Genomic DNA, 25498 nt, shown 5'->3' on the forward strand with positions numbered 1-25498 from the left:
CCTACCCTAGTCAGACTGGCAGATTCCTCTCTATAGAGTGTTTCCTCCTTCCTAAATAATGCAAGTCCATGCTATTCTTTCTCCACAATTTTGTCTGTATCATCTGTAAATGAATTTTTTTTAACTTCTCACTATGTAATGACTCTCCTCCTTTTCTGATCATATGTAGTGTCTTGGTTTCACATATATAGTACTAAAAAAACCCTTAAACTAGATAACCTTCTCATTTTACCAGTGACAAAAGCATGAGAATTTAAGTGATTAAGCATGAAAATTTAAGTAAAGAATTTAAGTGACTTAAAGCACAAGAATTTAAATTATTTAAGCACAAAAATTTAGGTGATTTTCTTAAGATCTCACAAGAACTAACTGGAAACCTAAGTCTTAGAACCCATATTGTCTGATTCCAACTCTAAAGTTCTTTTCCACTTTTAAACTCCACTTTTTACATGCAAACCACTATTTAGATGATATTCCCATATAAGTTGCCTCCAGCTTCTACCTTACCTTTCCATTGGACTTTGAATCTCCCATGAAACAGTGCCATAGGGGAAAAAAGTAAATTCTTTTTTATTACTAATGCGTGAGTATAAAATAATACAATCATATATTATTGATTCTTTCTGGGCTATACTAAGGAAGAAATCATTTAATGTTCTAACAGCAAATAGTCAGTGACTATCCTGTTTCAAGGATAGCTTTGTGCTCAGTTACAGTTATTCTATTAATTAGACATGGAGACATCAAGACTTCTTTTTGGCTCTTCACAGCTGTTATACATCTGTGGAGAAAGCCAAGCAGAATTTCCCAGTGATTGAGTATGGGTACACCTGTAAATGGGATGATACCATTTCCATGGGATTTGTCACCCAAAAAAGAAGCATCCTGCCTCATGAGAACATTTGCCTTCCGAGGATCATCAATTTTCTCACTTCCTTCCATAAACTTCATCTATGCTTTTGTTTTTTGACAAGGAAATGAATTGATCTCACCATGGTTGATTGCCCTGGAACAATTAAAGCCAACTGGCATATTTATTGGTTAGCTCTCATTACAGTTACACCTGCCATGCAAGAGACAGAGGTCAGATTGCAACTAAGGGAATGACAGCTCCCATCCTATCTAAGTTCTCCTTCCACACAATTATGGCATGCTAAGTGAAGAAGGAAAGAAAGTTCAAAATCCTTACATCTAAATGATTGTGCCAAGAACTGATTGATGCATCAGTTCTAAACCAGAAATCTAACCTCTTCCTTTCAAATTATCTAAACTATAAAATGATATAAAGCCTCCAAAGAGCCTGCTACCAGAAATGTATGCAGGGATTGAGAAATAAGATTGCAATCACTACCTTATCACTGAATGTGAGGTCCCTTGTTTTTCCCCCGCCACCATCACCGAAAATCCTCATGAATCCTACAGCATCCTCATATACAAGGGATTAAGGTCAAAGGGGTCTTCTTGATGTTACATAGTCTGGCCATAATTTCAATTTATAACCTCATGAAGATAGTTTAACTCCAATCAATACAATCTAATTTCTTTCTTTGAATTTCCTGAGTCATACAAACAAAAAATAACGTTGGTTATTTCACTGGATGTTCCTCTCCACATTAAAAATAACTCTAGCAAAGTTTAAAATCCCCAGATTTTCAATAGCCACTGGCCTTTAGATTTATGGCCCTGAAATACTTCCTCATTATCAAGAAGGGAAATTTCAATGGTGACATTTTATTATTTCAGTTCAACACTTGTTGGTTAATTGCCTATTTTTAACCCAAACATGCTAGGCACTGTACAAAATATGAAACATAAGATGTGGCAGTTTCCTTCAAAGAGGAAGACAAAAAAATACATATACAAAACAATTAAAGCAACATAAGGCAGTCTATTATTGTGTCAAAATGAGTGATATTGATAGTAAATTCAATAGGAATTCACAAATTGAGCAGATGCCCTTCAGCTGGAGAATAGTTGAATGTAATGTATGTCTATGAATGTAATGGGATATTGTTGTTCTATAAGAAATGATGGGGCAGAGCCAAGATGGCAGAGAGTAGAGAGATCTTTGATCTCTTCCTTTCTTCCCTCAGAATCAAGATCAGATCAAACCACTGAACCGGTATTGAAATACAGAACCCATGATTATTTGGAGTATAACAAATTTCCAGAAAAGGATATTTTGGAGGGACCCACCACAGGGCAGTGTAACTGGGGACAATCTTCCTTTTGTCCTAAGAGCAGTCATCAACCTTTTAAAATGAGAAAAAAACAAAAACAAAAAGAGTTCTGATCATAGATAGCTATAAAAAAGACAGGAAAGAACAAATGTCTCCAGATGAAGCCCCAACGAATGAGATGAGTTGGTCTCCAAATCAAAAGATTATCTTGGAAGAATTCAAAAAGGATCTTAAAAAAGAGTTGGGGGGGGGGGGGGAAGAGGGAATGGGAAAAGGAAATGAGAACTTTGGAAAAGTAAACACAGAAATTGTCTGAAGAAAACTTTAAAAATTACAATTGGTGAAATGGGGGAGAAAACATGCTGGAAAAAATCATTCCTTAAAAAATACATTTGGCAAAAAAGAAAATAACTCCTTAGAAAATGGAATTGGTAAAATAGAAAAAGAGAATAACTCCATAGAAAATAGAATTGGTGAAATGGAAAAAAATCCAATGAACAAAGTTCAATTGGCCAAATTCAAAAGGAGGTAAAAATGTGAACTGAAGAAAGTAATTCACTAAAAATTAGAATTGAACAAATGGAAGACATTCAACCATCAAGGAGACATCAACAATCAATCAAACAAAATCCCCCAAAAAATGAAAAAAAAATTTAAAGAAAATATAAGCCCATCAGAAAAACAACTGACCTGGAAAATAGATCCAAGAGGAACAATCTAAGAATTATTGGACTACCTGAAAACCATGATCAAAAAAATAGCCTAGACAACATCTTTCAAGAAATCATCATGGAAAAGTACCCTGATGTCCTAGAAATGATGAGCAGGCTAATTCCAGAAAAGCCTGGAAAGGCTTGTATGAACTGATGCTGAGTCAAGTGTGGAAAACCAAGAAAACATTGTACACAGTAACAAGATCATATGATTACCAACTGTGACAGACTTGACTTTTCTCAACAAGGAAGTGACTCAAGACAATTCTTGAGACAAAAAATACCATATATATCCAGAGAGAAAACTATGGAGACTAAATGTAAATCAAAGCATAGTATTTTCATCTTTTTTGTTTGTTTTTTTCTCATTTTTTTCCCTTTTGGCAAAAGGGGATTTTTCTTGCCCAATATGACAAATATGAAAATATGTTTAAAATAATTGCACAGATTTAATCAAAAAATAGTTCACAGAAGGGACAGACCACCCCATTCTAGTGATTTCCTATTGTCTCTAGGATGATGATGGTGATTCTTAACCTGTGATCTATGAATTTTGGGTTTTTTAATATATTTAGATAAGCATTATAATAACATCAATTTCTTTTGTAAATGCTTGAATTTTATTTTACACATTTAAAAGCATTTTGAGAAAGGGTTCTGTAGATTTCATCACACTGGCAAAGGGGTTATAACAAACACAAAGATTAAGAAATCCTTCATGTAGGATAAATGTTTCTGTTTAGTTTTTTTAAACCATACACAATCTGACTCCAACCTACCTCACTGAACATTACTTCTCCTCCTCTTCTCTTGTGATCCAACCAATTTGACTTTCTCTTCATTCCATACTCACAACACACCCTTTCCCATCTCTATGCCTTTCCACTAGTCATTCTTTACATGTAAATGGTATGGCTATTTCCCATGCTTCCTGACTTCCACCTCATAGAGTCCTCTTTGCCTTTAAGTTGTAGTTCAAACACCATCTTCTACACAAAGTCTTTCCTGATGCTTTCAAATTGCTAGTACCCTTTCTCATAAACTCCTTTAATATCTTTTCACATGTTTGTAGATGTTTATTTTACATTTGTACTATGTATATGTAATTAAAGTTTCTATGTCTTAATCAACAAAAATCTATCTCCCTCCTACCTTTCTCTCTCCCTTGAAAAAGAAAGAAAAAAATCCTTGTTACAAACATGTATAGTCAAGTAAAACAAATTCCTACATAAGTCATGTCCAAAAAAAAAATCTCAATATGCATTCTGAATCTATCACCTTTCTGTCAAGAGATGGGTAACATATTTCATTATGAGTCATCTGGAATAGTGGTTGATCATCGCATTGATTAGAATTCCTAAATCTTTCACACTTGTTTATCTTTATAATATTATTATGATTACATAAATGTTCTCTTAGTTCTGCTCACTTCACTTTGCATCAGTTCCTACAAATTTTACAGGTTTTTTTTAAAATCATCCCATTTGTCATGTCAATGCTATTCTATCACATTTATAAATGTTCAGTCATTCTCCAATTGATGAATACTCTTTTAGTTTTAATTTTTTACTATCACAAAAAGGGCTGCGCTAAATATTTTGCATATATGGGTCATTTTCCTCTTAATTTGATCTGTTTCAGGTACAGACAATAATGTGCTACTTAGTTAACTTGTAACATCCAGAATTCAAAAAAAGTATGCATGATATAATTTTAAGTTTAATCTGCATCATTAACATATCTCCATAACATTTTAACACATAATAACAAAATTAATCTCTGTTTTGTAGTGTTTGTTGATTTCCAAGGTATAAATTAATATTCACACTGAAAATTTAATAATTTGTTCTTGCAAGCCCAGTGGGTACAGATCTGGTATTTATACTACTGGGTCAAAGGATATGCACCAATTAATTTTGAGAGCACGTTTCCACAAATCATTATTAATCAGAGAAATGCAAATTAAGACAACTCTGAGATACCACTACACACCTGTCAGATTGGTTAGAATGACAGGGAAAGATAATGTGGGATGCTGGAGAGGATGTGGGAAAACAGGGATACTGATAAACATTGTTGGTGGAATTGTGAACACATCCAGCCATTCTGAAAAGCAATTTGGAACTATGCTCAAAAAGTTATCAAATTGTGCATACCCTTTGATCCAGCTGTGTTTCTACTGGGCTTATACCCCAAAGAGATATTAAAGAAGGGAAAGAGACCTGTATGTGCCAAAATGTTTGTGGCAGCCCTGTTTGTAGTGGCTAGAAGCTGGAAACTGAGTGGATGCTCATCAATTGGAGAATGGCTGGGTAAATTGTGGTATATGAATGTTATGGAATATTATTGTTCTGTAAGGAATGACCAGCAGGATGAATACAGAGAGGACTGGCGAGACTTACACGAACTGATGCTGAGTGAAATGAGCAGAACCAGGAGATCATTATATACCTCAACAATGATACTGTTTGAGGATGTATTCTGATGGAAGTGGATCTCTTCGATAAAGAGAGCTTTAATTGATCAAGGATGGACAGAAGCAGCTACACTCAAAGAAAGAACACTGGGAAATGAATATAAACTGCTTGCATTTTTGTTTTTCTTCCCGGGTTATTTATATCTTCTGAATTCAATTCTCCCTGTGCAACAAGAAAACTGTTCGGTTCTGCACACATATATTGTATCTAGGATATACTGCAACCCATTCAACATGTACAGCACTGCTTGCCATCTGGGGGAGGGGGTGGAGGGAAGGAGGGGAAAAATCGGAACAGAAGTGAATGCAAGGGATAATGCTGTAAAAAATTATCCTGGCATGTGTTCTATCAATAAAAAGTTATTAAAAGAGAGAGAGAGAGAGAGAGAGAGAGACAGAAAAAGAGAGAGAGAGAGAGAGAGAGAGAGAGAGGAGGGAGACAGAAAGAGAGAGAGAAAGAGAGAGAGAGAGAGAGAGAGAGAGAGAGAGAGAGAGAGAGAGAGAGAGAGCACGTTTCCAAACTCAGTTCATATATTTTTATATGTACTTGTCTCTCCCATTAGAATGTTAATTCCCAGGAGATAGTGATTGCTACTTTCTTTGGAGCTGAATCACCTAGCAAAATTCTTGGCACATAGTAGACACTTGTTAAAAATTTGTTGATTGGTTGACCTCTGAATGTTCTCAGGTCACTCTGTTGAATAGTAGAGTCAGGGAGCATAGCATGAGCTTTTACCTCAAGGTAGAGTTTAGAAGAATAAACAGAGTTGGACCCATTTTGGTTTTCATCTTAGTTTATGTGACTGCAATTTCACTAAATTTATCCAATATGTCAATACAGAAGTTAAACTTTTCTTTGAGCGTGAGATTTCCTGGCAAGACCAAGGCCCTACAAATATGAAGTTCACTCCTTTTCTTTTTTGGGGCAAGTTTCATATGCCTACTCAAAGTCACTGGCATCAGTCCCTGGCTCAGGACAGGATTGTTTTGTTATCTATGTTTTATGGGCCAGAACTCTGTACTTAAAACAAGGATTCTTACAAGGTGTTTAATCAGTGGAATTGATAAGACGATGGTTATCTAGTATGGTGATTAAGAGTTCTTTAGTTCAGTATAGGAACTTAGTATTTAATATAATTCTACAAGATTCACACCTATGATAATGCAATTATAACAGATAACAGCCAGCAGAGATTCAGAAACATATTCACTCCATCTCACATCACCGCGGTGGCTGCTCTCCAGCACTTCCCCCACTGAGATCAAAGCCTGTCTAAAGGGCTTCAAGAAAGCTAACCAGCCCCAGGCAAGGAGACAATACAGAATTTGGACTTTGGACTTTAACACCTGGTGTTAATTCTTGTGGTGATGAATTGCTGAAAAGGCTGCTCCAAGACCCCCAGAAAACCAACTAAGAACATTACATCTATGTCTGCCATAAGGCAGACTACTATTGTCAGGTCTCTCTAGTCAATGTGTTCCTATAGAAAGTCAGTGGTCCTCAAATGGTTTTTTTTTTTTGGAACTTCTAGGGCCTAAAAAAAAAACTCTGCTTCCTTCATAGATTTATCTACTGGGTGAAGAATTGCCAGCTTACACTATGATGAAAGAGAAATACCTTATTTGAACACAGCACCAAAAGTCTATGGTCACAGCTCCCTGCAGATTTGCAGGAAACATGCAATTTTTGCTAACTAGCAATCCTACATGAATAGAATCAGTTCACACATCATAGATCACCAGGTGATAAACTTTTCCTGGAGTAGATCCTGAGATAGCAAGAATCCTAGAAACAAGTAGAGAGCCTTCTGAGAGGACAAATATAATTCAACAAGACTGGCAACTGAGAAAACAAGCTATTTTCTACCACCACCCCAAACTCTCCCAAACCGATCCCCTCAAAAAAAGTTATAAAACAATTAAATCCAAGAAAGTTTGAATGCCTGGAAGTAAATTTGTGATTTTGATTCCCCAAGTGGGCTATAACTGCAGCAGCTTCAAAGTGAGGACCCTAACACCTGTTGCCAGGAGAAGCATGAATCTGCTCAGCTATGAGAGCCACTGTGTCAAAAATATATTTTCCAAGTAATTTGGTTGGAAAGGGATCAAGCATGTAAGTGATGGGATTTAAATTTGAAATGATCACAATTACTCTGAGTGCTTGTTTGGTTTACTGCCTCTGTCTAAGGGGAGGAGACTATATTATACTATAAGCAACAGCAGAAAGGAAGTAATTGGAGATCCAACCATACTGATGAGAAAAACAGTTCTAATACCATCCATTTCACTCCAAGCAAAAACTTTTTTTTTTTTTTTTACAAAATCATTACATTTCTCAGCAAAGCACTCCATAAAAGGATAATCTGTATGCTAGTAGGGGAGAGGTCTTTGCTATGGGGAACAGCTGTCCAGGATTACACTTGCCATTTTCAATGAAACCAGATGAAAAGGAAGTATTAGTTAACTAGGGGCCTTTCCACGTGCATACCAATCCAGGAATCCACCAAGACTCCAGACTCCAATGCAAAAATTAAATTTGGTAGACCAGATGTTTGCATTGTTGTAAAATACTGTGCAATATGTAGTTTCATATTTTGCTTTTCTCCATAATACAATGGTTACCTAAAACATCTTTAGGTTATGATATAATTGGAAAAAACCACCTCTGGCTCTAGCTGGAGTCTGAGCACCTACATTCTCACCTTTAACACTTCCTATGTAACCTTAGTCCCTATCTACTAGGAGGCTGGATTACATATACTAGGAGATGCCCTCTAGCTCCTATAATTTCCAAAAGTTCTATTCCTCCATCTGGTTCAATAAAAATTCTAACCATTTGGATTGTCTTATTCCTCATTCACAAGCAACAAAGACTCATCATCATAGAAAAGTAATCTTTAGAGAACCCTATGTCTTGTCTTCTAACCCATTTTTTCACCATATAATTCACAACTGATCAAGTTTGTAACTGTGAGTAACAAGAAATGTATGTTACAAGCAGAATCTCAACACAAAATATGGAACAATCTCCCCAACACATACAGTTTCTCTGGCTTTGGACCAATCTTCCAACCTGCTCCCAAATGAGCAGATATTCCCAGAGTTCCCAGAAAGAGAACACCATGCCATTATTACATTCAAATTCTCACAAGATCCTAGAGGTAGTCCTGCTGATAGGAATAATACCTCTACTCAATCATCATAGATCATGAGCCTCCATTCAATATGTTTCCCATCTAAATACTTCCCTCTGATAAATTAGGAATCATTCAGCTGGATTTCCCTCCCCTGACTGCTTTGCTTCTAATAACCACAACATAAATGTCTTCATTTACACAAAATCACTTTTTTCTGCTCTTTTCACCATTAACTGCATCTTAGAAAAAGGACCTTAAAGAGACAGCATACTTTACATGTATTACCAATATCCCATATTTAAAATGAATCACCTTCTTTCCTAATCAATGACCAAAAGTACTAGCAGAATGACTTAGCAATCACTAATTGTCTGACTAGCAGACAAATCACTGAATGTTTGACCTAAAAGAAACATTAGAGACTGTTCTCTTTAGCAAGATCTGGACAATAAAAAATTTACGAGCTGATGAAAAACCTGTCCAGGACAAAGATTTTGACCTCTCTAGCTCACGAAGATGAAGCTTGGGTTTGCTCAAAGAAATATGCCCCAGGAGGCTTTTGTGGTCTATTTGAAGGGCATCCTGAATGTGGGGCCACTATTTAGATGACCTAAAATTGAGCAGAAATAGGGATGAGATGAAAAAATAATGCCACTAGTACAAGAGGAAAAGTGGAGTCAGGAATACAAGTTGTTTATTCATAAAGTATTTTGTATTTTGTTGTTATTATTGCTGTTTTAGGGCCAACATTTTAGATGCTTTTTTAAAAAAAAGTACTTTTCTTTGCCCCAACAGGGAAATGTAGGTCAGCATCCCAACTAATTTTATTAACTTAGATTAAGAAGATAAAATGCCTTCTATAGAATGTAAGGTCTATAAGGGGAAGGTCTATTTTACTTTTGCCTTTGGATTTTAAGCATAGCTGATTACTGTTGACCATTTTATCAAAGCTTACTGACTGGTTGATGGTGTCTACCTACTTGGTATTATTAGATAATTCTTTGGATTAAGGTTTTTAAGACTGCTGTTGAAGTGCAAATAAATGTCTCAGAGGCTAAATATTAAGCTATTAATTATCCAATAAGATTTTAATCTGAGTCTACATAGAGTAAAGCTACTTAAATTGTGGGTTGCAACCCCATATGGGTTTGTATAACTGAATGCACACTGTGAGAATTGGATGAGGGTTTAGTTTCCAGAATTACCTCTGTAGTACTCAGCCAATGAAGATAAAGGGGAGAGACTTGTGTTGGGGGAAAAGGGGGTCAGATATAAAAACTCATGCTCTGGCGATTTTAAAGCGTGCCTGCTTCCACCCATCTTGCAAGATTTAAATAAAAATCTTTTCCTGGCTTCATCAGCAAGTCTGAAGAATTCTTGGTAAAGCATTTGGCTCTTATATGGGGGTTCTGAAATTATGGTTTATCATTAGTAAATGTTTGATTTGTATATCTATTTTATATACCTATGTACCCAGGGTCTCATAAAAATTTCTTGGGTGAAAAGGGATCTTTAGAGGAAAAAGTTTAAGAGAACCTGTGGCGCATATTGAATATGTAACCTGACATAGGTTTCATAGTGGCTAAAACAATTCTATAAATAATCAATTACAAAGTCATCTATAATTGGTAAAAGGCATTTTATTCACCAGGAGTGCCCTATACTAGTGAAAGCACAGGTTTAGTTATAAAAACTTATTTTAATCTGATATAACATTAGTAGCTAGAATTTTTATAATGCTTAAAAATTCACAAAATACTACACAAATATTGTCTCATTTCATTCTCACAACAACCCTAGAAGGTAAGTATTATTTTTATCCCCATTTTAAAGATGAGGTTAGTAAGACAAAGGTTAAGTGATTTTCCAAGTGTGTCACAAAACTAGAAGATAATTGTGGTAGAATTTGAATCCAAGTTTTCCTGGCTCTTGATCCAGCACTTTGCTCTACCTAGTTCCATCTATAAAAATTTGAATTTCTGCTAGCTAGATAGTCATCCAGTTAAACCTCTTGAAAATGAACCACAAAAAATAAATAAAAAGAATAAATTATGATTGGAGGGGAAAGGGAAGGAAAGGATCAACAATTAGATATATAGAAAGGTGAATTTGTAAGAGGTACCCCTAGTCAGGGCTACTAGAGGAGCAGATTAAGATGAGACAGGAAGAAGATACTGAACCAAAGAAAAAGCTTTCCAAAAGGGGGATTAAGGGGAACCAGACTGCTTCACAACTATGGCAGACAGCAAAAATACCTGGGCTTAGCCACTAAGTACAAAAAGATGCCTTTTCATTCTTCTTCAATCTAGTTGAGAGAGGTGGGGGTGGGAGGGGGGGAACAGGGAGAGGGAGAAGGAGAAGGGGAGAGAGAGAGGGAGACAAAAAGAAAACTAGGATAGGGAAACAGGGAATAAGACATGAGATAGGAAAGTAATTTGCTCCATAGACTCAAAACAGCACAACAGCCTGCAAGAAATATTCTCTTAGGTCTAGCTTGGGGAAAGGGTGTGGTTGGGAAGAATGGTTCAGTGAAGGGCTGAAACATAAATTTTCTTCTTTTTTCTCATCTCCTTTATATCCCACCCATTTCAAAGCAGTGGTCCAAGGAATTCTTCCAAGCAACCTCATCTATCCCTATTCCTATGTGGCCTCAGTCAAACTGCGACCTGTTGAAGATTTTAGCTTAAAAAAGCCAGGTCTCCCACTGCATCCAAGGCCATCTCCAGTCATCCTGAGCTATACCTGGTCATTGGACCCACATGGCTCTGGAGTATAAAGTAAGTCAGGTGACCTTGCCCAGCCCTCTCTCACTGAAACCCAATTCATTTGCATGTCATAGCATCATATCCCTGAAGTCATGATCCTCTTTGAAAACAAAGGACAAACAATAATTCTCATTCTCAAATTTCCAAAAGACAAAATTCAGGTGTTTTCTAAAATTCATTACTAGCCATAAAATCCTGAGAAAAATAGTTAGAATCCATGAGAACTGTTCAGTTCTGCACACATATATTGTATCTAGGATATACTACGACATATTTAACATATATAGGACTGCTTGCCATCTGGGGGAGGGGGTGGAGGGAGAGAAGGAAAAAATCGGAACAGAAGCAAGTGCAAGGGATAATGTTTTTTTTTAAATAACTTTTTATTGATAGAACTCATGCCAGGGTAATTCATTATCCCTTGCATGTTGTAAAAAATTATCCAGGCATGGGTTCTGTCAATAAAAAGTTATTATAATAAAAAAAAGAAAAATAGTTAGAATCATCACAGTATCAATTAAGCCTGCATGCAAGTTACACTGTGCTAACCAGCTAGTAGATAATTTCCTGCCTTCTAACAATAGACTATTGGATATCAATCACTACTTTACTCAGTATCAGCTTCCTGCAGAAGGGGGAGGGTAAATATTGGAACCATAAGAATGAAAGAATTCTGTAAGCTCCAACCAGGGAAATAGTTTTTAAAAAAAAAACTTGCTTGGGTCTTTTTTGGTGGGTTTGGTTTGGGGTTTTTTGGTTTGTTTGGTTGGTTGGTTGTTTGGTTGGTTGGTTGGGTTCATTTTTTGTTCCAAATCTGTGATTTAATTGTAAGAAATTCCCAGTTGGGAAATTCCTTCCATTGATATAGATTAGCACGACCCCCCACCCTCATACTCATTTGTTGCTTGTAGTTCTAAAAAGTCAGAAATAAACAGAAAGTTCCCAAATAAACCAAATTATTTGTAGCAGCATTTTTAATAGTAGCAGAGCACTTGAGTAAGTAGATTCCTATCAAATGAGGAATTTATGAACATATTGTGGGACATGAATGTATGAACGATTATTGTAACATAAGAAACAACTAAAATTAAAAATATTCAGAAATAAAGAAACTTATATGAACTGATACAAAATTAAATAAACAGAACCAGGAAAATAATATGCAAAATTACTTCAATGGTATTAATGAAAAGAACAACAAAAGCTAAATCAAAAAGAACCTGAGAATTGTATAATTAAAATGACTGAGTTGGCCCCAAGAAGGGGCCTTGCAGAAATCAGAAACAATAATTACAGAATGCTTAGTTAAAGGGACCTCAGAGGCTACCTGTCTAATCTTTTCAATTTACAGGTGAAAAAACTATGGTGCAGAGAAGTAAAATAACTTGTCCCTGGCCACACAAGTAGTTAATTCAAAGGTAAGATTCAAACTTAGGGCCTCAGATTCAGAACCAGTGCTCATTCCACTGAACTTTTCCCACTAATTTTGTTTTTTATTCTTTGTTGTGAGAGATAGCTCTCTGAATTGTAGAGGGGAGGAAGAAATTAGAAATGAAAATGACATAAAAGCAAGATGTATTAATGAACTTATAAGATAACAAATCAATCAATAAAACATGGGGGAGGCAGCTGGGTAGCACAGTAGACAAGAGTACTAGCCATAGAGTCAGGAGCACTTACTTGAGTTCAAATCCTGCCTCAGATACTTACTAGCTGTATGCTCCTAGACAAGCTACTTAATCCTAATTACTTCCAAAAAAATTTTTTTAATGGGGCACTAAAATATTAAATGAATTACCCACAGTCATAAAACTAGGACATATGAGAGAATTTGAATCCTAACCCCAAAACTATTCTCTATCCATTAGGCCACACTGATAAACAGAATTGATATCTATTTTTTTTTGTCCTTTTTAGCTATAGGTATAAGGAGTAGATGTGGAAACATGAGCCTTAGGAGTCTTGAAGTTAGAATATAAAGCCAGATGTTGCAAATGGCCCAGCATGGAAATCCTAAAAAGCTAAGGTTCTGGGACACAAGCCCAATGCTAGATTAGCCTTCGAACTTGGTGGGATGGATGCTAAAAAGAAACTTAGTTAAACTGTGAATCTAATTGCTTCTTCCCTCTGCAGAAATCAAGAGATGCTTGGGGGATTATGTTCCTTGGTTGGGGTGGAGGATACCTTCAGGCATTGAGGGCCAGGGTTATAGCTCTTACGGCTTCATGATGTGTGTTGAAGGAGAGCAATTCCCAGATGGATTAGCAGCTTGAGTAAATCAAGGAAGACTTCCTGAAGATGTAGAAAGATCTGTAAAACCTAAGCAATTTCTCGATACTAAAGCATGTTGTTCTCCCTCCAAGTGTTTCTTACTGAGCTCAGAAATACCTTCTATGTCCCTGAGACAGAGTGGGGGAATATTTACATACATATCCCATCCAACCTACCAAACTATCCTAATCATGCTGAGTTGGCTAGGGAATCCCAGCTACAAACAGGTTAGTTCAACCTCTCCAACTATTACTCAAGGCCCTGGACTCAGTCAAACCCCAAACATATTCCTACGTAGCAATCTTCCCTTTAATTCTTCAACTCCAATGTTTCTAGGGGAAATTAAATCCCTCTGTTGCAAAACTGTTTCTGTTCTATTCCATCCAAATGGATCTGTGCAAGAGCCAGACAGAGTATAGGTGGTTTGAAACCTTCAAATATCTATTTCTAAGAAAAAAAGGACAATTATCCCAGTTTGAACACAAATAAGCGAACTTAAATTTCCCTCCCAAATCAAAGTCTATTCTTTATGAAGAAAAAAACACTCAGCTGGGAGCTAGTACCTCTGCATTGTAGTTCTGATTTTCATTAGCCTTTTATGTATTTTTTATCAAATCACTTTGACCTCTCAGGGTCTCGGTTTCCATATCTATAAAATAAATGTGTTGAATTGTATGATTACGGCTGTAATCGTATGTAATTTTATAATCCTAGTTCCATTGTTCCCTTCCTATTCAAATTTCCAAGGTCCCCTTCACATGTCAAAAATTTTCCTGATTGCTTCTTACAGGCACTATTAGCATCTTTATTAAGAAAATACAAGATGACCAAAGATGGCTAGAAATTCAGTAATGGTTTTACATAAATTTCTTTCATATAACAGTATCTACATTTTTCCCAACAGTTTATGAAGACCAGATTTCAAACTCCCTCTTAACTTTTCCTTCTTACTTCTTTTTAAATTTCCAGGATAAAAAAATTTGCCATCAGGATGATATTTTTGTGATATCATTTTGAAAATGTATGTCTTTATACTATAAATAATTAATTACTGATTGATTAGAAAAGGGTCTTGAATATGGATGCCCATCATTGTTGTTATAATATGAATTTCTCTTTAACAAAAATAGACTGTTGGTTCAATATAATAAATAAGCAAATATAACTTTTATATATTTAATGTATAAAAAATAAATGTTCAGAGAGAAAAATGGTACAAGTGGATATAGGATTAGAGTCATGAATACCTGATTTAAAGTCTTGTCTCTGATTAATTACTGGCTTTATTGACAGTGTCCACTCTCTTAAAATTACAGTGCAAACTGAGTTGTTGATCTTCATGGGAGAAAGATATTTCTAGATTTCCCTTTTGAAGATGCAGAAAAAGCATTTGATAAAATCCAACATCCATTCCTATTAAAAACTCTTGAGAGTATAGGAATAAATGGACTTTTCCTTAAAATAATCAGTAGCATCTATTTAAAACCAGCAGTAAGCATCATATGTAACGGAGACAAACTGCAACCATTCCCAATAAGATCAGTAGTGAAACAAGGTTGCCCATTATCACTGTTACTATTTAATATTGTATTAGAAATGCTACCTTTGGCAATAAGTGTTGAGAAAGAGATTAAAGGAATAAGAATAGGCAATGAGGAAACCAAATTATCACTCTTTGCTGATGATATGATGGTATATTTAGAGAACCCCAGAGACTCTACTAAAAAGTTATTAGAAACAATCCACACCTTCAGCAAAGTTTCAGGATACAAAATAAACCCATATAAGTCATCAGCATTCTTATATATCACTAACAAAATCCAACAGTTAAAGTTACAAAAAGAAATTCCATTTTAGATTTCCCTATTGAGTGTTCAGCACGAGGATGAAATCACAGATCCAAAAGAACAAAAAAATTCCCTCCTAGGTCATCATTCCAGGAGATCATTATACACTGTAAAAATACTACATGATAATCAGTTCTGATAGATGTGGCTCTCTTTAACAATGAGAGGATCCAAATCAGTTCCAATTAATCTGTAATGAAAAGAACCAGCTACATCCTGAGAAAGAACATTGGAAAATGAGTATGGACCACAATGTAACATTTCCACTCTTTCTGTTACTGTTTTCTTGCATTTTTGTTTTTTTCTTCTCAGGTTATTTTTACCTTCTTTCTAAATCTGATCTTTCCTGTGCAACAAGATAACTGTATAAATATGTATACGTATATTGTATTTAACATATACTTTAACATATTTAACATGTATGGAACTACCTGCCATCTAGGGGAGGGGATGGGAGGAAGGAGGGGAAAAGTTGGAACAGAAGTTTTTGCTGGGATCAATGTTGAAAAATTACCCATGTGTATGTTTTGTATACAAAAAAGCTACAATAAAAAACAAAATTTTAAAAAGAAAAGAAAAATTATCCGTGTATATGTTTTGTCAATAAAAAGCTTTAATAATAAAAATATATATTAAAAATGTTTCATGAGCATGTGAACTATGACAAACTATATGCTAAAAGTTTATCCATCAAATCAGCTCCCCTTTTTTATACATAATGGTGGTTATTCTGGCTAACTGAATGCTATCATATAACAAATATATTAGAACAAAATCAAAAAAATGACAAATTAAAATGAGTTATCTCTGTGCATACCCTTTGATCCAGCAGTGTTACTACTGGCCTTATATCCCAAAGTCCTCCCAAAGAGGACTTAAAGAAGGGAAAGATACCTGTATGTGCAAAAATGTTTGTGGCCCTCTTTGCAGTGGCCAGAAACTGGAAACTGACTAGATGCCCATCAATTGGAAAATGGCTGAATAAATTGTAGTATATGAATATCATGGAATATTATTGTTCGGTAAGAAATGACCAAAGGATGATTTCAGAGAGGCCTGGAGAGACTTACATGAACTGATGCTGAGTGAAATGAGCAGGACCAAGAGATCATTATGTACTTAACAATACTATATGATGATCAATTCTGATGGACCTGGCCATCTTCAGCAATGAGATGAACCAAATCAGTTCTAATGGAACAGTAATGAACTGAACCAGCTACACCCAGTGAAAGAACTCTGGGAGATGACTAAGAACCATTACATTGAATTCCCAATCCCTATATTTTTGCCCACCTGCATTTTTTTATTTTCTTCACAGGCTAATTGTACAATATTTCAGAGTCTGATTCTTTTGTACAGCAAAATAACGGTTTGGAAATGTATACTTAATTTATACTTTAATATATTTAACATGAATTGGTCATCCTGCCATCTAGGGGAGGCGGTGGGGGGAAGGAGGTGAAAAATTGGAACAAAAGGTTGGCAATTGTCAATGCTGTAAAATTACCCATGCATATAATTTGTAAATAAAAAGCTATTAAAAATTTTAAAAATAAAATAAAAGAAAGTTAAAAAAAAGTTATCTCTGAAAAATATAATTGACTTAGAAAACTAGAAGAGAACCAATAATTCAGGAACCACTAGACTCCAAACAGTTTAATCAAACAAAAATGCTATATATTATATTTCAAGAAATCATAAAAGAAAATTTCCCAGAATTATTCTGGTTATAGGGAAAAGTTAAAATATAATCTATTGTTCACTACCTGAAAGACACCTCAAATTTAACCTACCCAGAAATGTGGTTGCCAAATTCCACAGCTTCCAGATCAAAGAAAAAAACAATTACAAGCAGGCAGGGAAAAAAATGGAAACATCCCAAAGCACTACAATCAGAATTACACTAAATTATGCAAAAAATATTATAAAAGAAAAGACATTTTGGGAAAAAAACTATACTAAGAAATAAAAGGAAAAGTCTCAGAACTAAAAGTAACATCTTGCAAGGTCAATCATATTCCTATAAGGGGAAAAAGAACCCTTAATAGAATCAATAACTTTCAATCATTCCTTTTGAAAAAATATTAAATCTAGATAGAATCTTTGAAAATTTAAACTCAGGTAACAATAGAAATCTAGAAAAAGTAAAGAGTTTGAGGAACTTGATAGAGTTGAATGATGATCATGTATCCCTTCAAAATCCTTGTGTCTGAAAGCCCAGTATCCTAGAAGTAAAAAGCTCCAAAAAGTCTTTCGTTGCCTCAGTGATAATCAGCCTCTGAAAGATACTTTCTTTATGACATTACAACTTATGATACAACTTAAAACACACACATACATAGACCCTAGTTCTAGAAACAGAGTTTCTTGAAACTAAACCTTTCAGCACATCTCTCCCATCAATACTTCAACTTGAATGCCAAAATGGACTTGATTCCTGTGGCTTTGCACAAGTTACATTCCCCTGACTTTGGAAAATTTTCTTTGCACTAGGGGACAGCATTGGCATCAAAGGCTGGATTATGTAAATCATGAGAGAAGTGCATCTGATGAATTAAACTGATCCAATTCCAAAAGAAAAAAAATTAACTCTAAAATCAAGAAAAAGATTAAAAACACTAATCCTTCTGCTGACAAGCTTTCTTTAGGAAATAGTGGTGAAAAGAAAGCAAGGAAACTGTATCAGTCCTTGAGACAATGGTAAAAAGAGACAAAACAGCAAATTGATCACATATTGTGAAGAAGCAGAATGAGTGAACTGACTTCTCTGAGATTGGCTTACTGATTTAAATCAGTGTTTGGAACATATGACTTTAAATGAGCTACAGAAGGGTGATGAGATGTTCATTTGCTCCATTCATAACAATCCCTAATTGGAATAACACCTAAATCCTGTCTTAGACTGAGCAGAGACACTAAGAAATGACTGCAGAAGCAGCAGATGACCTTTTTAAAAAAAAATAACAACAAAGGACTGAGTCTCTTCTAGAGACTTTCAAGCATAGGAGAAATAGCACTGAACTTTGAGTCAAAAGGCAAAATTATTATATAAATAATATAGTGTAGACAGAAGTATTAAACACATAGAAAATATAATTAGGAGATGTGTAACAAAATAAATAAAAATACAATGCAATATAATGTTAATTTGTAGTTTTCTAAGTCAACATGCAGCCTATAAGTATTTTTATATTTTGAGTTTGACATCAATGATATAATACTTTGAACCCTAGACTTGGGAGTTAGAAGGGAAGACACAAATTTAAATCCTGTCACAGACACTTCCTAACTGTTTGAACTGTGTCTCAATTTCCTTATCTGAAAAATTAGGAAGTTGGATTCAATGGCCTCTAAGGTGCTTTACAGATCTAAATCTATGATATTATGACCAGAAATTTGAAACTAGGTTTGCTAGAAATCAAACCCATTTGGGCCTCAGTTTCCTAGGCTAATATCACCCAACCACAGACACACAGAACACATCTAAAAATATCTTATTTGTATTTGTATTTAAATGTGTACATATTGCTTCTCTGTTAGAATGTAAGTTCCTTGAGGGCAAATATCATTTCATTTTTGGCTTTGTATCTCCAGCACCTAGCTCAGTACCTCACTTACTTAGTAAAGGCTTAAGATTGATTGATCTACAAAAGAAGAAAAATAAATAATGTTGATGTTACCCATTTCTACAAGTTTGTTATTAGAAAAAGTGCTTTACAAATGTCAATCATCTTATTTTTCTTCCTTAAAATTAGTAGACATCATCATAATCAATCAATCAATCAATTATCAATAAAACAAGTCTTTTCTATTCATGCCCAATCCCAGATTGCTGTTGGTATTCATTTGACCCTGAGCTCATGAGCTGTTCCTACAAGCAGATTTTCTCATTTAAGAGACAATCCTAAGTGGTTAAACTAAGAATGAAAGCTAAAAAAGCCAGATCTCTACTCAATATGAAGAAAAGCTTTTTCATAATTAAAGCCATCCAGATATGGAATGAATTGGCTGCTTCAAATAAATGTGAGTACCCCAGAAGTAGGAATCAATAGTCAAAAGCTGGATGGATCCCATGGAAGATGTTACAAAGGAAACTCATGCTTTAAGAAAGGGATTGATTTGGATGAATCCAATCCTTTTGCGATTGCTTCCAGCTCTGTTATTCTATTGTTTTATGTCCTGGCTCATGGAATCCACTTTATAGTCTTAGCTCTACTATGAATATTGCAAGCCAAAGTGGATTGAGAGCTAGTAATATCCAGGGAATTGCCTCAGCTCTCTCCCTTCACATTGTATCTATAGTAACAACATGCACTTCTAAGTCTGAATGAAATAAATACAGTTGAAGGAATCATAGATTTAAAGCTGGAAAGAACCTTAGAGGCTAGCCAGCTCACCCTCCTCATTTTACAGATAAGGAATCCATCTCAGAGAATTTAGGGGTCTTTCCCAAAGTCAGAGCAGGATTAGTAGTAAAGCCAGGATTTGAACCCATTTGTCAATCTCCAATGAAACCCTCTATTATATTATACCAATAAAGACTTGGGGCAATGAGGGAAATTATTATTCTCTATTATATTATCAAGAAATTATTAAATTAGGATTCAGGTTTTTCTTTTCTATTTCATTATTCAGGGAGCAGCCCTTGCAGGTCAGTCAGTCTCCAAAGGACATTGCTGATAGATGAGATTGTCCAAATCCTCCAGGTACATGCTTTGGGGTCTTGGGTGGAACTCGGCTTTTACAAAAAGAATCTAATTTAAGTGAATTCTTTCCCTTAGGACATGAGTCCCATCCTTGGAACCCTCCATTAGGATTTAGAGTGACCCAATTTATGAAAGAAAAAACCATCCTGGGTAGAGATGGAGTTGTTCAGATTGCTGGAGGTGGCTGAGTCTCATGATCAAGAAGCAAGAAAGACTTTTGGTCCATCTTCCCGTTAATATGAATAATTGTTCACTAACCAGGGTTGATTTTGTTTTTCATTGGTGCTTCTTTTTCCAAAGGTATTTGAGTAGTTAGAGATCTTCATAGTTTTGTCTTTGGTTACTAAGAGAGATCACTGACCATCAACTTGTTGATTATTTGCTAATCCAATTAATAAATTGATTATTAATTACCTCCAAACTCTGTGTCTTGAGCTTTTAATTCATCTCATGGCAAAGTGGACTGTCTGCTGGACCTGGAATCAGGAAGACTCATCTTCCCAAGTTCAAATCTGACCTCAGGTATTCACTAGCAGTATGACTCTGGGCAGGTCATTTAACCCTTTGTGTTTCAGTTTCCTCATCTTTAAAATGAGCTGGAGAGGGAAACCACTACAGTTTCTTTGCCAATAAAACCCTAAATGGGGCCACAAAAAGCAACAATAAAGATTCATTCTTTTAATCGAGTCTGTCAACAGGACTCCCATTCTAATGCTGCTCCTCCCCACCATCCCAATTCCAGGCACACATCACAGGTGCTAAAGACCTGTGAGTTCACAGGATTCCCAGCCTCACAAAACTGCAGGTGTTTGACGTTGCCTTCCCCAGCCCCCAATCAGATCAAGCTCTAGAGGCAGAATTCTCTCGGATTACTTCTTTCACCTCTCCCTCCTCCAAGGGAAATTAAGAGACAAGCCACCCAAGTCCAAGTGAACGAGACTTTTTAAAGCATTGTAAGTAAGTCCTTCTTTGAGATCCCTTGGTCCCTCTTGGGAGTGAAGCTGATAAGATTCAATGGAAACCTGCAAGAAATACTAGAGAAAACTTCTAGCTATCCTGGTTCCACTCCAGAAGCTAATTTGATCACAACTGAACATATAGGAAAGCCCAATAGTTGATTTCACCTCATTTGATGTTTGGGAAAACCTCATCTATATTGTACTATTTCTCTATTCAGACACTATTTGTCCAAGGGACAAACCCAGTGAGATGTAAGACAAAGGAAAGACCAAAAAAAAAAAAAAAAAAAAAAAGGTGGGTGGGGGAACATTCTAAGCTTTTTTCCTTCTCTGATGGAGATAAACCAACATGAATTCTCTACTTCTGAGGATTGCCAAATAGACTGTTCTGCCTGAATAACAGGCCAACAGACCTATTGTAAAAACGCATACAATTTTCCACATTATGAGTATTATAAAGCCAAAGATGTGAAGATCCAACCCTTTAGTGACCATCGAAACCACACGATGGGATGGGAGTGACACAGATGCTGAATCATAATTGACAATCTCCATGTTACTTGTCAAGAAGTTTTCATTGTTTCTATGTCTTAAGCCCTGATTTTGGCCCTTGGGATTTGCTGGGGTGGACAGAGAGCATAATGGAGAGAACACAGATTTTTGTTTGTTTCTGCTTTCATATTAAATGTAGAAAGCCAGGTCTGTATTAAAAAAATAGGACAGTATTTGAAAACCAGTATTTTCTTATAAGCAAACCAAATATGTGAGAAAATATTAAGTATGTTTTGGAAGAATCCCTTTGAGCAAAAAAAAAAAAAAGCCTAAAACAACTATAATCACCAGACCAAAATTAAAATGCTATATTGCAAGCTACCCAGACTATATTCAAATCACCCATCTAAAAAGGATGTTTGGGGACAAGTTACATCTACCCACAAGACTCAACAGTTAAAATAATCATTATCAAGATTCATAGCATTTCCTTTTCTTCTTTATATTTTTATTTTTCGTTTATAAGAATTGTCTGCAATAGGTCAGTGGATATTTTAAGAAAGAAGCTGAGCTCTAGAGAATCATTTGTCCACTTTCATATGAAAATGTTAACATGGGCAGCTGTATAGAACAACCTATGTTCTATACTGAACTTTAAGACTAGGTAAATGTTCAAACAAGTTCCAACAGCATGTTTCTAAGCTGAGATTATAAAACTTTAAATGAGATGCTTTTCTGTGTCTCTGCCTCCGCCTGTCTTTTTCTGACTCTCTCAAGCTCTCTATCTTTACTTCTCTCTCTGTCTCTGTCCTCTGTCTTTGTGTTTTTCTATTTGTCTTTCTGAATCTTTCTCTGTTCCTCTCCCTCCTTCTCTCGCCTTCCCTCCCTCCCTCCCCTACTTCATTCCCTCCCTTCCCCCCCCCTCTCTCTCTCTTTCTATATGTTTCTTTCTCTCTGTCTCTCTTGTCTGTGTATGTGTGTATGTGTATGTCTGTCTCTGTATCTCTATCTGTCTGTGTGTGTGTGTCTCTCTCTCTTTTCCTTCCTCCCCTCCTCTCTCTTTCTCTCTCTGTCTCTCTGTCCCTATCACTCTCTGTCTTTCTCTCTCTTTTTCTCCCTCCTCTCCTTTCTCATTCTTTCTTCTCCTTGCTCCTCCCTCCACCATGTGTCTGTATCTGTATATGTGTCTATCACACCTATTCTTAACTGTCTTATTTAGCAGAAAGTAACTTGTGCAGGTGAACAGCAAAAACAGCTAAGATCCTTATGCAACGATATCAATATTAACAATTTTTAAGCTCCTTTGCAAACAGGTCCTGTATATAACTATAATCCCTATTCTTGGCCCATACTAAGTATTCTATTGAAATTGATTTTTTATTTCAGTATTCAAGCTCATCCAGATCCTAGGCAGCTCACATAAGGTGGGAAACTGAGGAAAAAAGAAGTCACATAGAGGGAATGCTTCTTGGGATGTAAGACACATTTGTTGGGAGTGTTAGACTAGTTGAGTGAACCTTACCAAAGTTTACCAGAGTTTCAAGATAAACTCCAAGATTTTAAATTTCTATTACAGCCCCAATCTCACTTATTTTTCCAAAAGATTTGATACATCTATCCTGATTAAATCTGTTCAAAACTCAGGGTCTCCCAAGTAATGTTGCCAAAAGGCGCATTTGAATAAATATGTGTGGGTCCCAGAGGTTCTTCTGATGTGAGGAAGCAGCACGCTGAGCAGAGAAGATTTCTAACTACAGGAATTCTGGGTTCTGGAGGATTCTAACTACAGGAATCCAACTACAGACTCCAGAATCTCCTGCCCATACTATGTTAAAAAGAGAGCATAGGCCAGGAGACAGAAAAAAAATCAGTGTCATTCAGTGGAAAATTTAAAAGAAAATGGACATCATCAAGCCCAAAGTTTGTGTTCACCTACCAATAACTTAAGATACTTAAGTTGGTACAGAAAATTTACAAACCAAATCCATTGTGCAGCAATAGAGCCTGTTGTTTGTAATCATTAAAAAAGGAATTGCAAAAACTGAAACCATATGGCCAATCCCAGAGCGGCAAAACACCCCATCCAAAAAAACAAACAAACAAAAAAAAAAAAAAAAAAAACAGCTGATGGCACTTTTCTGTCAATCTGAAATGTTTCCATTAACTCCTTCAGCAGGATGTCATAGTGGAAAGAGGCAACCTTAAAAGTAAGAGAACTTGGTTCAAGATGGTAAGTAAGCATATATTAAGTATCTACTATGTGTTAGTCATTGTGCTAAGTGCTGTGTATACCAGAAAAGGCAAAAGCCCCTATTCTCAAAGAGCCATTGGATCTTCAATGTATTTGGATAAATTATTTTGCCTCTCTGGGCTTTAGTTACCTTGTTTATAAAATGGAGATAAGTGTCTGGGCCCTATTAAGGTGGTTGTGAGCATCTTCTCTAGGGATACAAAGGTAGCTCCAAATATACAGAGAACAACTCCACATTTACCCAAAGCCTTGCTGGTCAGATCTGGCTGCCAGGACTTGTGACAGGGTGTGCATGCTTGTTTGCAGGCTCCCCATGGGTCTAACATCTTGATTGTTGATGCTGTCCAGTCTCAGCTTAGAAACATATGCTGTTGGTATTGTTTGAACACTTACCTAAAATATCAAAATAGAACCATTTTGGTCTTGATTTTCTTTTTTTATAATAACTTTTAATTTTTCAAAATGCATGCAAAGATAATTTTCAACATTTACCTTTGCAAAACCTTGTGTTCCAAAATTTTTTTCCTCCCTCCCTCTCCACTTCCCCCCTTTCCTAGATTGCAAGTAATCTAATATAGGTTAAATATGTGCAATTCTTATTAACATATTTCCACATTTATCATGCTGTACAAGAAAAATCAGAACAAAAAGGAAAAAATAAGAAAGGAAAAAACAAGCAAGCAAACAACAATAAAAAAGGTGGAAAGCACTATGTTGTGATCCACAGAGTGATCCTCATGGTTCACTCTCTGGGTGCAGATGGCTCTCTCCATCACAAGTCTATTGGAATTATTGGCCTTGATTTTCAAAAAGAAAAATTTGTACTTAATGCTTCAGAAAGTTAGGGTATCCCATCTTATTTACTAACCAAACTGTCCTCTCTTAATCATGTAATAACATCCCCTCTATCTGCTGGAATTTAAATATTTTGCCAAAGGGCAGACATTTGGAGAGATTGTGCTTTCCTAACTGTGTGTATAACTGGGGAAGCAAAAATATCCATGGTATAGATAGTCTTCTACACTCCTGACATACATGTTTTTCCTTCTTTATTCCAATCCATCCCTTAAGTACGGAGGACCAGCCTTTTGAATAGTTGGCTCACTTGGCTCCACAGGAGACAGGGAAAAAAATTAATTTTGCAGTCATTGGAATGTTATATAACTGTTTATTGTTTACTTTATTGTTAATACTGGTAAACAGTATTTGGTGAACAATGTAAAATAAATAATATTATATTTAAAATATATATATACATAAAATAAAAATAATAAAATGAAGATAATACTTATTTTGCAAAAGTGGTTTGAGATCAAATGTAATGATGCCTCTGAAGGTTTTTTATCACCACAGAGCTCTGTAAAAAAAAGAAATGGGGATTAGTCTTCTTTAGTATCATAAAACAAACCAGTGTGATGAGTTCTCATGCTTTTCCACTATATTGCCATTCAGCCATGTCCAATTCTTCATGACCCCACAGATCATAGCATACCAATATTGTTCATGGAGTTTTCTTGGCGAAGACACTGGAGTTGTTTGTCATTTCCTTCTCCATTGGAATAAGGCAAACAAAGATTAAATGACTTGCCCAGTCACATAGCTAATAAGTGTCTGAGGCTAAATTTTCTTTCTCACACCAGGCCCAGCACTCTATACACTATGTCATGTAACTAACTGCCGCCTTTCCACTATTTTGTC

The sequence above is a fragment of the Antechinus flavipes genome, chromosome 1 (genome assembly GCF_016432865.1).
Source record: "Antechinus flavipes isolate AdamAnt ecotype Samford, QLD, Australia chromosome 1, AdamAnt_v2, whole genome shotgun sequence".
Lineage (NCBI taxonomy): Eukaryota > Metazoa > Chordata > Mammalia > Dasyuromorphia > Dasyuridae > Antechinus > Antechinus flavipes.